Source organism: Paralichthys olivaceus, chromosome 17 (genome assembly GCF_024713975.1).
Source record: "Paralichthys olivaceus isolate ysfri-2021 chromosome 17, ASM2471397v2, whole genome shotgun sequence".
Lineage (NCBI taxonomy): Eukaryota > Metazoa > Chordata > Actinopteri > Pleuronectiformes > Paralichthyidae > Paralichthys > Paralichthys olivaceus.
Window position 1 is genome coordinate 14,706,751 of NC_091109.1, and position 14,867 is coordinate 14,721,617.

Genomic DNA, 14,867 nt, shown 5'->3' on the forward strand with positions numbered 1-14,867 from the left:
ATGGAGATTAGAGATCTATTCATGAATGAATTATTTATAATTTTAATAATACATAATAATAGTAAAAATAATTTGTATCATTCAACACACCAGAGAACACCAGCCGGTGGCAGTAGCCCCAGCAGCAGCAGCAATGATGTTGCATCCACTGAGGCTGAGCTAGTTCCTCGAGCCGCAGCAGAAGATGTTTGTGTGGCAGCAATAACCCTATAGTGCTACTTATACTTATATAAGAGCTTGTTTTCTTTGATTTTGAAACAGTAGCTATATGTTGATGTTATGTTGCCTTCCAAGGGTATTGCATGGTTAATCAAATCAGTGATTTCTTCTCTGATTTGAAAATGTCCCCGCACATCAGCTCCCTCAGTCACTTAATCTCTGCAGGCCTGCTGAGGTCTACACTTAGGGTTCAAACCTTTTATTGCTAACAGCAGCCAAAGTGAAAAAGAAAAATGACAGCCTACTGAGAAAGAGGGGGTAGAAGTGGAGCAAGTCCTCTCTAATCAACTTGATGATGTCACATCCACATCACATGGAACACCTGAGAATTCGAGTGGGTCTCGTCTAGTGTTTTGACAATGGTTGCAGAGCTTAAAGAAACTCTGAGTCAGGCCTCTGCGTTTCACGTAGGCCCTCAGTATTTCTAAACATCATTGAGATCCTAGGACTTTCAAACAGAGGCCTATTTGAGGAAGAATATTAATGTCAGGAACTATGTAAAGTACATCTTAAACTTGAGCAGTACATTCGGTATTTAGGACTAGTAGTAGTACTACTACTTAATATGTTGTATTAATATTTAACATATATATAAAATATATAATGTGTCAAAGATGTTGCTTGTGTAACCCAGTAGATAACAGGTAATATCTTTAGTTTATTATTCTGTCAATAATATTAATTTTGCACACACTCAGTCTTTAATTCTTGCATTATAAAAAGTAGACGCATGATTTGTAAGAAAAAGTAGTCCCACCCTCTTCTCGTGAGAGTTACAGTGCGGAGTGAGAGAGCGAGAGTTAGTGCGGCGCGAAGTCAGAGCAGAGAGTCAGAGTAGCAGATGAGAAACACGCAAGAGAAAGTCAATAAGAAGTCACGAAACCGGCGGTTGTTAACTCACTTATCAACACAGAATAACCTTGGAAAGTGTACCTACCTGAAGCAGAGAGGTGGTCGAGGACCCGTGAGTTATTGTTTTCAGCAGAGACTTGGCTAGGTTTTTTTGAGAACCTTCAGAAACCTTTAGATGTGGATCTGGATTCTCCTGGTTGATAAAGATGGCCAGCTAGTGAAACTCTCCTTGCCCAAAGGAGTAAAGAGGCTGAAGAGGACATCTAGCCCCTTCTTCACCTTAACTGAGTGTGTCTGTGGTAGGACCACCACACACACACCTGACTCCTGAACCCCTGACTCTTTCAACTTCCCCCTGACTTGACTTACACACATTTGACTGAAGTGTGCTGACTTTCAAGAACATTCAAAGCCTAGCCAGTGTTTACAGTACTGAGGTTAGTGCTTCTGTAACAGTAGCTTACCTGACTGAGTTGAGAGAGTTGGCAGGGAGGAGCAGTAGATCATTTGAAGACATTCTGAGGGCAGAGTTGGCTAGAATAAGAGAGTCAGTGGGGAAAGGGGCAGAAGCCAATGTCACTGAAACTCCTGCAGAACCAGAGCCATTGTCCCCTCCAGATGAACCTCAAGTTACACCACCTGTCTCCCCTGCTATTGAAAATGCAAGCTCAGTTAGTGTCACACCTCAGCTTGCTGAAACTGCCAGTGAGACTGTTCTGCTTCAAGAAAGAAAATTACAATCCCCCCAATTGCCGGCAGATCTGATCAGCACACCAGAGGTGCAACGTGTCATTGTGGAGCACATAGTTAAAAGCAGTGATGTAGCTTCTCATTCCAACTTGTCTTACAAACTGAAACCTTTCTCAGGGAGAGTTCCCCACCCAGCTTTTGAAGTCGATTATGATGCTTGGCGTAGCAGTGTAGAGTTTTGCATAAATGATCCCACCATCTCAGTTACCCAGGTTGTCAGGAGATTTTTGGAGAGTCTCTCACTGCCAGCAGCCAATGTAGTAAAAGCACTAGGCCCAACAGCTACATCTAAGACTTACCTCACACTGCTTGATTCGGCTTATGCCGCAGTAGAGGACGGTGATGAGCTCTTTGCTCGCTTTTTGAACACCAACCAGAATATTGGTGAAAAATCTGCTGATTACTTGCAGAGATTACACACTGCTTAGAGCTCAGTAATCAACAGAGGTGGGATAGCTCCTGGTGATGCGAAATAAACAACTTCTCCGACAGTTTTGTCGTGGTTGCTGGGATAGCCCATTGCTAACCAGCCTTCAGCTTGAACAGCGGAAAAGTGACCCTCCTTGTTTTGCTGAACTGCTTTTACTACTGCGCCCTGAAGAGGATAAGCAGGCAAGTAAGGCAACTCGAATGAAGCAACATTTGGGGATAACAAAAACAAGAGTTCTCACACAACTACAGACCACATGCATGCCAGACACAAGCAGTTCTTATCCCATTATGGACCCTGATGATGCTCCCACTGCAGATGATGATCTCAGGAAACAGCTTGCAAATCTTAGTGCTCAAGTAGCACAGCTCCAGGCCAGATGCACAGACAAACCTGTGAAGACTGCAGCAAAAGGGAACAAAAAACAGCAACAAAAGACAAAAGTTGAACCAGACATGAAAGAAATCAAACAAATCACAGCAAGGGTACCAAGACCGAAGCCGTGGTATTGTTTCAGGTGTGGGGAGGATGCTCACATTGCATCAGGGTGCAGCAAAGATCCAAACCCAGTGCTGGTAGCTGCCAAGAGAAAAGCGCTCAAAGAAAAGCAACGCATGTGGGAAAGCTACAATAACTCCACTGATACACCTGATTTAAAACTAGTTCAAGCTTCTGTTGAGGGACAAACAGAAGCTGGGGATGAGAAACGTCCCATCTTTAAAAACACCAAAAAGACAATGAGTTTAAACACTGATGCACATAACAACAAGAAGCTAGTCGACTTGTGGGGAGAAAATGCACATCCAGAGTAGCTGTCAATGGGGTGGACTGCAGCTGCTTACTGGATACAGGCTCGCAAGTCACCACCATATCCATGACCTTCTACAAGACCATTTGTCTGAACATCCCATTAAACCCATTTCAGACCTTCTTGAGGTTGAGGGAGCAAATGGCCAGACCGTCCCATATCTCGGATATGTGGAGACCAACATAAAGTTCCCAAAAAACTTCCTAGAAACCGAACCTGAAACACTCACCTTGGCCCTAATTGTCCCTAATCGCTAGTCCAAAACTGTGTAGTACCTAGCGGGTTACACTTGCCACCGGTGTGATCCTTTGTTCAGCAGGGGCAAAGGACAGGACAACAGTGATTATGCATGCCCGTCGTCCACAAATACTATGAGGCATCTGTTTGTGATTGCTGTTTACACCCTGCTCTTACAGCAGAATCTCAGACAGACCGGCTGAAAGCAAATGCCATTTTACACTACAAAGGAAGAGGCAATAATTGTGCAATCTACTACAAAGAGCCCTCTGTCTGCTGTGATGTAATGCAGAAATCAAAACAAAGACATACTGGGGAAAGTGAGACCGCTTATAACCATGATCAGCAGCTTGTACTGATCAAAAGGAATGGGACAGAATTATTATAATGCAAATGCTGTTTCAATAATTTGCTTATAGTTATCAAGTATTTTGTTTAAAGTCAGTATGGTCATATGGTATGAGTGTGGACAGTTGGTTACAAGTCTTGAAAAGCGGTCCAACTGAGAAGGTGGCATCCATACTCTTGTGCGTGTCAGAGTGGTTGTCCTCTAACCAGAAGGTTGGTGGTTTGATCCCAGTCTTCCCTGTTCCACGTGCTGAAGTGCCCTTGGGCAGGTGTCCTTTGGCAAGATACTGATCCCCCAAATTGCCCTTTCTCATAGAGAAGTGCCATTAGTGGTCATCAGACTAGAAAAGTGCGAAATAAATACAGACCATTTACATGGCCTTGGCAACCCGCACTCCTGTTCCTGCTCTGCCTGAGCTTCGGTACTTTCACAGTTCTGAACTAGCAGTAGGTAGCACACAGTAGGTGTGTTATGTGAGTGGAGTGTGATGCTTTCACCCTGACCATTCAGACAGCGCCACACACTCTTACTCTATTCCATCTTTATTTTTTTACACAGCAAAGTTGTCAATGTCATTGTTTTATTTCTGTGATTAATACACCAATTTTAGTTAATGGTCATCTGCATGAGAAATAAAGAAGAAAATGGTTCTATAATCATTAACTTATATTGATTTTCACCTGGACTGATGTGATTACTATACGCAGTGTCCAATGGTTGCTGATAAGATTTGCATGTGGTTGGTGAGCAGAAACAGAGTATTTATACATTTAATAAACTAAATGTGACAGTAGAAAAAGCCACTCCAGCTGTAGTGGGGTGAGGGTCAAGCTAGATGATGTGTATGCAATGCACTTTCCTGCACAACTACTTTCATGATGAATGGGTCTATAACAGAGCCAAAACCAGAAATCAGCATCAATCTGAGTTCATGTGTATTGTTGTGGCTTTGTGCATGTGCCAGTGAACTGTGTGTGTGTGTCCTATAGTGGGTGTAGGATAGTAGTCCTAACGCTAGACAGATTAGAAAACCGATTTCCTGGAGATGCTGACACACACACAAAGACTTTTCTTCTCTTTTTTTCAGTCATTACACACCAGTCTGAGCTTGCTGTTTTTTTTTTTTTTTTTTGGTGGAGCTATTTGTGCGGCAGCAGAGGCTGGCAGCCTGCACAGTGTCAAAGCTTGTTAGGGTGTTCAGCTTCTTGTAAACAATGAAGCCAGAGCTCAGAGGGAGAACACTGTACCTTTGAACTAAGCCCGGTGAGATGGCAAAGCTGCAAGCAGAGGAAACACCTCTGTTCTTCTTGGGTGACTGCGTGCTCTGTGACTGAATAGTGAATTCAGCAGAGGCCACACTACTCTGATGTGAGCTGGTCTCTCTCCGTTACTGCTATTAACTGCTTCTTAAACTGGAGTCTGGGGACTCCTGGGGGCTGGTGAAGGGAGTCAGGGATTCCTTACAAAAATCTCTGTTTCATTATTGAATGTTTTTAAATCAGTGAATCTGTATAGATAAATGATTGTAATGTTTGAACCTAGTGTGTTTCATTCATTTTCATTATCTTGTACAACCTACCCTAAGTTTAAAGATGACTTACAAATGTTCTTTATGCACCTCATGTTCATTTATAGTTCCATACAATGCATACATTTTTGGGAGTATAGGAAATTAAAAAGATAAAATGACACAAATCCAGGTTTCATGCTTGGAATTCAAGCAATATATGTAAGCTGTGTAAACACCTATATGTTAATAGAAATATATGTAACTAAATGTTAAGGACTAATCCATTGGCTCTAAAATTGAAAAAAATTAAGATTTTGCTGATTCTAAGATTAGATTGTGTTAATCATCATCACCATCATAACGAGTGAGGTCCAATGAAAAACATCCAGCTAAATAAGTGAAATTATGGAATTGATATATGTAAATACAGACCATTTACAGTAGGGTAATTCATTGAGAAATATGATTAACATAATTATAAAATTATATTATCATCACACATTATTTTTTTATAACAATGATAAATCATATTATAAAACTATTAATCCAATGCAGTATTTACATTCATTGTCTTATTTCCCCTCCAGTGACATTAAAATCCCAGCTTAACAAATGTGTTTTAACTATTATATGTTCACATGTATAAGTAATTGTGTAGTTTAAAAAGCTCAAATACAAATGATGCACTCTACATTATAATTAATATAGGTGATAGTTAGACGTTTCCTCCCTGCCTCACAGAGGGAGTAGAAATAGTGGGGTGTGTAATTGAACACATTCAATTACACAGGTTTGTGCATTTGGGTGGATTCAAATGACAATAATCATGTATCAAGAAAACCATTTCAAAATATCAGAGCTGTGAATTTGAGTCCATGTTTATAGAGCTATAAATATCACAATAATGCAAATTGAAAATTTCCATACTGGGACGAATTATACAATTATTTTTGTAGCAATTTTTACAAAGTCTAACACAGAGGAAGTATAGTAAATAAAAGGACTTTAAGCAGAAACCATGACTGACTATATGATGTATATATTAATATATATCTATACAGTTTATACATATATGTCTTATGGGACAGAGAGAGAAATGATTGTGTTACTTATTTTGGCATTACTACACCCTAGTAAAGATAAACCATCAAAGAATGCTTTCAGCGTCACCCCGGAATTTGAACATTTAGGGAACATTTAAAAAAAGCTTTTGCTTGTACAGCTGTCTGTAGTCTGTGTGCTTTGTTTGTATGTGAATTGTTTCCTCTGAGGACATGATGCCTCTGGCTGCTGCCTGACGAGGCTTTATATAATGTAATTGTGTTTGCTGTACGCATACACAATGAGCTATGCAGCGTGTGAAGGTGGGTATGGACAAAGACACAATATACAGTGATACATTTAGGCATGCTGTTACATGAATATTTGTCTCGACGCAGCTATATGCTGTATGTTATTTTTCTGGCCTGCCTGTGAATATGTTTGTTCGTTCCATTTATGTGTCTCACATCAGACACTGTGGCTCAAATACTGAAATACTCTATGTGTGTTCACAGTTATAACAGGGTGGTAGATGTTAACAGGAAATAAATTATAACTGCAGAGTTGCACATTCAAATGTGTAGCCTGCATAGAAAAGGCACACATATTATATGCTTTAAAGCAATACTCCTTTTCTACTTGTGTGCTGAGAATACAGGCAGTATGCGGTTGGCAGGCAGTGTTAAACAAAACCAGGTGAATCACTTTGATGGATAGAATTGTACGATGGCTGTTTTCCAAAGATAAACTCGATATTAATCTTCTCAGCTGACAGTCAGTTTGGCAGCAAACAATAATATGTTCATAAAATATTGAGCACTCCTCTGGCACTTTTTGCTTGTTTTGTTTCTCCATCCATAAACTAGAACTAGCACATCACATACAGTCCTCTTAAATTCAATCCAGCCCCACCAAATTACACACACTACATATCAGTCACCTAAAGAAATCATCAAGACCTCTGTATAATTTCTTTGGAACTTCTCAAAAGTCTTGCTAACGAACAGAACACTAACACTTATCATCTGTCCATCCAGCAGATTCAAACCCATGCACCTTGGCTTTGAAACATTTGTACTAGTAACTCTAGCAGTGTACCAAATATCCCAACATTCAGAAATATATTATTGTGCTTATAACTGCATTAGATTTCCTTCATTAAACACACGAGTAGGTTTAATGTCCCTGCACATACTTTGTTTATTAAAAAAAGTTGGGTGGTTTCTTAAAATGTTGTCACAAATATGTCCTTGTTCTTTTGAAACCGTTCACATGGAGGTCAGAGGTCAGGGAACATCTACCAGTACACAGTAAAATGAAGGTGTATTAATATTGATCCCATTGCACTCAGGTATAGTTATAATGAGCATATGCAGTCCATATTTCTTTACAGCAGAGTCACTAAGATGTAGTTGTAGCAGGGTAGTGCAGACGGTGAGCGTCTTAAGCACACAGCCGTCACACAACACACTGCAGTTTGTGCAAACTACAACAACATTAACAAATATTGTCTGACAACCTTTTATTTTGCGAGCACATATGAGCACATAAGAATAATAAAATGACTCCAGAATCATGTCATCTTAATCGTATTATGCTTCAAACTAACTTTGAGCATTGTTTTAGATTAAATAAATAGTGTTTTCAATGGAAGGTGATTTGTTATTTTTTTTACCGGGGAAAATGTTATATTTTAGCTTTTTATCTTACTTATTTTTTTGTAATTGGACTGTTGGGGCTCGTCCTATTGATTTTACATCATTAACCTCTCAACTCTCAGTTTGGTTTGGCAATGCTAAGTGCAGTAAGAGATATCTTACCACATCAAACTACTAGTGTGTGAAATATAACAGGTAAGGGGAGGAGGTAGAAATGTGTCACATTGCCAAGTTGTAATCAAACTTTGTTGGTCAGATCCTTATGAAATTATATTTTGTTCTGGATTCCACCTGTTTTGTGGGATGCATAGTAGGATTTTGGCACAATATATAATAAGGTGTATTAACTTGGCATTACTTAAATGAGGTTGTATCTTTTCAGAAAACACATTTCTATAAAAACCTCATCCCAGAATTGTTGGCTGGCTGAAGGAAGGGATAGAAGGACAGATGAAGAGATCTTATTGTCCTTCCTCCCTGTGGAGGAAACTGGATTCAAAGTCTGCCAGGTAGACAAAACATGCAAAACCTATAAGTCTCCAGAGTCCTCTAATAGATGATAAGAATAGATAGTCATTACATATAATATCTCCTTGACTCCCACATTACGTCTTAATAATTACAAACACAATACCAGGGTCCTGATATGAAGCTACAGTGACGCCTCTAAATAGTTGTGTTATTCACTGTATCACTTTCAGTGGATTAGGCCTCAGGCAAATGGCTCAACAAGATTAGTTGGCCAACCAATTTGACAAAGGCACAGTAATTGCTTGATGAAGATATTGAATATGCAGGCCATATTGTGTTCCATAATCTATGATTTAATAACTGTCTGCACCCTAAATGAGAGCCATCTTTTATATTCCTAACTGCCGTTCCAAAAAAAAAAAGATAATGCTGCTCATAGTAAGAGTTTTCTTTGCTGTACCATTAACAACATCACTGTTAACATATGCATATAACCGTCAAGTCAATGCAAGGTTAGTACTTTTCTGTCCACAGACAGTGCAGGCAGAGACATATCGATTTGAGATTGTCCTCCACTGACAGCTTCTACTAGCAGCTATAGAGGCAGGCCAGAGTTTGAGTTATGCCAGTTAGCTTTAAAGACCCACTTGGTACTAACTGCATCTGATAAGTGATCCAAGGAACCTTTAACCAAGTTGGGATGAGTTCGTGTGGCTTTTATCCTCCTTCATCTTCGCTCTTCCAGGTAAAGGCTGCTGCAACGCATTACGTTGGAGTAATGGTTTCGGAGGTATAGCTGGACATGGACTGGACTTGAGACAGAGCGTCTTGGATAATATTCCTGAAGCCAAGCCTCTATGTTAAAGTGAAACAGACACTGCCCACCTGGCTCGATAAGCACTGCGACGTCTTGCAGATTCAAAATACAGCAGAGATTGTGCTCAGTCTAGACCAAAGAGGGTAGCTCAGATATTTCAGCCAATTCTGCCAATAATCCACAGCCTGTTTCCCCACCAGGAGCTCACAACTGACCAGTTTTTGAATAGCATCATTTAATATTTGAAATAGAATCAAAGGTAGAGTTCATGAGAGGATGTTTTTTACAGTAATGATTTTGAGTGTTCTTAAATCAATGTATGAGCAGGGGGGGGTCTTACCTATTTTTCAATAAAGAAGAATCCTTCTGGGTGAGTCTATATGAGCAGAGGTTGGACAGAGCGGACCTTGGAACAGTGAGCTAGCTGGTGGGCTTAGACTGGCGAGGTGGGCAAACAGGTGGACATCCTGTAGACAAGGAAGATAGATGTTAGATAAGACTTCCAGGCTAATATCTCAAACTAGCATGACAGATTGATTCTCTAGAGTTTGAGCTAAAGTGTGGTGCATCAACAAACCATAGATTGCAAAATGATCCAGCAGGGACTGGCAGTTGGTGCAGGGTTCTCATACTTTGGAAGGCAGATGTGTTGATTCCTGATGAAGGGCAAGAGTGTGGAGAAAGTGAGAGAGAAGACAGGGGCATGGGCAGAGGACAGACGATACGAAAACACCCCAAGCTCACATTGGATCACTGTTACCGCCTGGCTCAAGGCCGGCAACCAAAAGGGAGGCCACACACAGATAAAACAAGCAAAAATGTGTTTATTTCACTTAAACAAGCAAGCAAAGTAACTAATGGATGGAGTGTGTAAGTAGGAAAGTCATCAGTCATGTTAGGAGTGTGTGGATGGGTGAGAACATGGTGTAGTGTGTGTTGAAAGGTGTAACAAACCAAACAAAGGGGCTGCAGCAGGCGCAGCTGAGAGAGAGCTGTGATTGCAAAGGGCGGTCCTTTATACCTTCTGCACAAAAGGGCAGGGCCTCCTCACTATCCTCCCAGCTCCGCCTACCAGCCAACTCCCAGTAGCTGCAAGAGAGCAGAATGAGACAGGCAGGCATACTGGAAAGGGTCGTCACATCACACAGAAGACAGCTGTCATGGAGGAGCATACAGGACAATGATATTTTATTGAGATGAATCACGTTTTTATCAAAAGTTCAGTATCTAGTGTGTAAGATTTAAGTGAAAGGGATCTATTGGCAGAAATTGAATGTAAAATAATCCTCATGATGTTTTCACTAGTTCATTTCATCTAAATTGTATGAATTGTAGTTTTCTTTACCCCAGAAAATGCCCTTTATATTTAAATACTTGGTATATATGGTAATACTTACTATATTTACATTGAGGGTGTCCTCCCTATGGAGGCTGCCATGTCTTTTACATTAGTCCAGACTGGAAAAACTAAACACCTTTTGAGTTTTATGACAATTAAAGGCTCCCACAGTTTCTTTTTCATGTTTGGAAGGAGAGGGTGAGGTGAGGGGTGTTCAGCTGCAACATGCAATTTCAACACTAGATATCACAAAATTCTACACACTGTACCTTTAAGTCAGGAAGACGATCATCGTGATGACTATCTCTCTCTCCCTTACTCTCTCTCCCTTACTCTGACTCCCCTCCTCTCTCCATTTTCCGTTTCTCTTCTTCATTTCAGTATAAGATCAGTACAATCCTCGTGCAACCTCATAACCTCTTTCACTGAGCTCATCCAACGTCCTGTTCCACATCACATCCACCCACGTTTTCAGGTATTGTTCTTTACTCCATCAGTCTACCACCACCTCTTGTTCCTACACTCCGTCCTTCACAGCCCATAGAATACTACCCCTTTAAATGAATAAATTGCCTAAGTTTCCTCACAATTGTGTTCCTCACAAGTTTCTCTATTGTGCTTTATTTGTTTGTATCTATGTGAATAAAATGATTGAATCACTATTTAAGCATCTCTTTCAAATAACCCACTGCTTATTACAATAGCTTATATATAAAATAAATAAGACCTAATTTTCAACAGTGTTGTTTTTAACTCAATGTAATATGACCAGACACTGGCAAAGTAGCATATTATAACAAAACATTTTTAACAACATAGCAGATCAAATAAAAAATGGCATAACAACCACAGTGGACAGTGAAGACATTCAAAGATTGCTGTAATTCTGAGAACCTATTAACAGGAACTGAAAGTCAAATAAATGAAACAATGTTTAGGATGTACAATAAGTTTGCATCCCCAAATGTGTGATCGCAAAAACAAAGCTAAACGATGAATCTACACCCTCAGCTCCTACTATGACTACTACAACTCATTATTTACTTGCCTTAATGATGAAGTAGTTACTCGTATTTAAATGGTGCAAAATGCTGCAGCAACATTTCTCATGAACAGAACACAGACCACATATTGCAAATACATTTGTAGCTTCTTGTGATCTGGTTCTGAGCTCTGCAGCGCCTATTCTGCTCAGAGACTAGAATGTAGTTAAAAGTTGCATGTTCCTGACTATGCCTGTATTATTTTAGTTCGAGTACTATGGAACAAACACCCCCTCAATATCAGAACAGTGTCAGTTTAAAAAGCTTTTAAAAACCCACCTGTTCACACTGGCATTTTTATATCTTAGAATGTCAAATTATTATACTTCAGATGTTTTAATGTTTTACTTCTAAACTTTCTTCATGTCTCAGTCGTGCCTCTTCAATGCATGTGATGTATTTTATTGATTGATTTTTTGTCTTTCAGCTCTTGGTATCATTGCAACTACTGAGTTTTGTATTTTCAAAGCCCCTTGTAACTCTTGTTTTGAAAGGTGCGAGACTATAGAAATGAAGTTGATTATCATTATCATGAAATCATTTTGCTATATATTTTGTGTATGGTTCTTGTAAACCTTCACATATTTCAAATTGTCAACCCTTATTTGTTAGCGCTAATGTCTGTTAGCATTCACAGAGGAACAAAGCAAAGAAATGGTAACACAGAAAAGAAAAGAAACCAAAAAGGTAAATAAGGTGTGTAGAAAGCACATGAAAGCAGCTGCTTCTGAGTTATCTCAGTGAACCCAGAGACGACCTTGACTTTGAAAACACAGGGCACAGGAAACACATATCCCACTACAACACAAACCACTTCATGGGTTCCTGGCAACATGATGAAATTTCCCCGAAATCTCCTGCAATGTCGGGACTGTCACTCACCATGTTAGTGTGTGTACTGGAGGGCACTGAAGTGTACTGCAAGTGCATGCATTTGTCCTGCTCTAGTCCATGCTCTGAAATTAGATCATACAATTGAATGATGTATTGTTTTGTTACGATTACATTGCCACCTCTGTGTCTCTAGGAATTGTGCCAATCTGAAGCTGAGTCCACTGAATTATGACCATTCAGGAATTACCGTGTAGTTATGCAGAGGTTGTGGAAATTGACATACAAATAGTGCATATGACTTTACTATGAAAGACTAGAAGTCATGTCCCATTAGAGACCTGCATGGCTGCCGGCTGGCATACAGTTAGCCGGGTTGATGTTTCTATCTGCTAAGATGACGTCAATCATGACTTGTCGTCTGACTGATTCTTATAGATATTGTAAGTCGCAACTTGTACAATCATAAACATATACATACCCCTTTATACAAGTTTATTTGCAGTATCCATGATCCCTCCCTAGTCATAACCATACTGTGGTAGTCATGCACAGATATTGCAGAAGGGGAGAATTTTAAAAATGTCATTGGATTTAATATGGTTTTCATCCTAAACTGACATTTTGATAAAGTTCATTTGAACATTTCATTAAAGCTGTCCTGAAATTCAGCTCTGTGTTAACACATGGATCCAAGACCAGAAGCTGTCTACCTCATGACAAAGTTCTGGCATTTCAAGTTTGGTGCTGGTCCACTCCAACTCCTCACACCTGCACAATGTCACACTTAAACCCACACCACAAGTACGCACCGTAGTGCAGCACGCTGAAAAAACACACATAAAAGGTGCTGTACCTTGAGTCCAAAATGAAAGAATAGTACAAGGTACAGCATTACAGTGAAAAAGAGATTTTTTCTGATAGTTCTAGCACCAACACAATGACAAAATAACCTTGATTCAACTTTTGAATGATGCTGTGTTGACTCATTTATTATTTAAACTGAAACAGAAAATCAAAGTGAACTATTAGAGGTTGAGGCAAACTACATCTTAACTGTAAAAGGTTCTTTGGTATTAGATTTATAAAACACTCCTACATGTGAATAGAGAGAGCTTTCACTGAAAAGGACGACCTCATCTTGTACATCAGCAGGCCTTGACAAGCCACCAGATGTTAAAATACAGAAGGAACGCTGCAAAGCAAAGTAAAAATAACACAGGGCAGCCACGGTCACTTGCAACTGCAGACTTAGTTCCTCACTTGCCTTTAAGCAAGTGGGAAGTGGGGTCATCACAAAAGAGAGCTAAAGACAGTTCAAACTAGAAGGTTCTTTTAAAATATTTGTATTTAAATATGACTGCTATAAGAAATAAAATGTGTACATTCTTTTGATATTGAATTGCATCGCCTAAAAATGTGAACAAGATCAAATGAAGTGTTGAAGAATTTACAGCAGACCTAATAATAAAAGTGGCCAGAGAGATGCTCCCCTAGACTGAATTTCTATCCTTGTCAAGGATATCACGTAATGTATTGATCTTTACTCACTCTTAATAACTAGCTTTATTTATATATATAAAAAAAAAAAAAAACTATTAGTGCAGAATCAGGATTGACAGTGTTAAAACTGTTGATCCAGAAGAACTGGGACACATCCTTTTCTTATTTCTTCCATCACTGTGTGCACCCTAGACAAGACAAAACCTGCTGCTCACCACCATCACATTGGATGGAGGCACTAACCTCAGAGACATAGCTCAGATTCTAGTGTACTGTCCCCGATCTTAACCCTCAATCCATCCTCAGACCTAAATCTCTCTGTCGTTCTGAGCTCTGCCCATTTAATGAGGAATCAGGTTTTTGTGAAAATATGTGAAGCTCACAGACTAAAGCAGGAAAAAACATATCTGTGGTAACCAAAGCAAAATGTCACAAAGTAACTTTTAATGAGAGTGTAAAGCCCAGTGAGAAGGATGTATTTTTCCATGGCAGTTGGCAGGACTATATGTTAGGCTGTTATATCCCCGGCTCTCCAAACTCAAGTGTTCTCTTTAATTGCAGGTCAACGTGAATTTGATGCGTCAGCTGCCATCGGCCTTAATTAATTCTGCACTGAAAAGAAGCCCGCGACACCCACCCATCTCTTTGTCGGTAACCTGCAAGAGAGAGAGTCGGGAAGGGATGAGAGCAGAAAAAGAAATAAAGAAGAGAAGTCATTGCAGTACAGACAGAATGGCCTTTTACCTCAAGCAGCCATGATCCACTGAGTCGGTCAAATTACAGCTATCATGTGCAACTGCAGTGGAGGTGGAGTTCAAGCAGAGCATTGATGACCCATTTTGTTTAGCAGACACTGAGTTCTTAAATATAATGGAAGCTGTTTATATGGACACTGAGCATTATGTGACACCACAGGATTGCACTCTCAACATTTCTTTTTTCTCCAAACACTTGTTATTCGCTGCCGGCTCGCACCACAATTCAGGTGATGACCGGTGTGGCAGTCCAC

At 39.8% G+C, this 14,867-nt stretch overlaps 1 long non-coding RNA gene across 2 annotated transcripts; it reads right to left on the reverse strand.

Annotated features, from left to right (window-relative positions):
* Positions 1 to 5,717: 5,717 nt before the first annotated feature.
* LOC109638420 (uncharacterized) lies at positions 5,718 to 10,277 on the reverse strand. 2 transcript variants are annotated; one of them, XR_011239004.1, is made up of 4 exons: positions 10,164 to 10,277; positions 9,720 to 9,798; positions 9,483 to 9,609; positions 5,718 to 7,493 (listed from the first exon to the last, which is right to left on the reverse strand). It is a non-coding gene; the product is annotated as an uncharacterized lncRNA (long non-coding RNA). The 2 variants fall into 2 exon arrangements; XR_011239003.1 differs by lacking the exon at positions 10,164 to 10,277 and having other exon boundaries at positions 9,720 to 10,113.
* Positions 10,278 to 14,867: the final 4,590 nt, after the last annotated feature.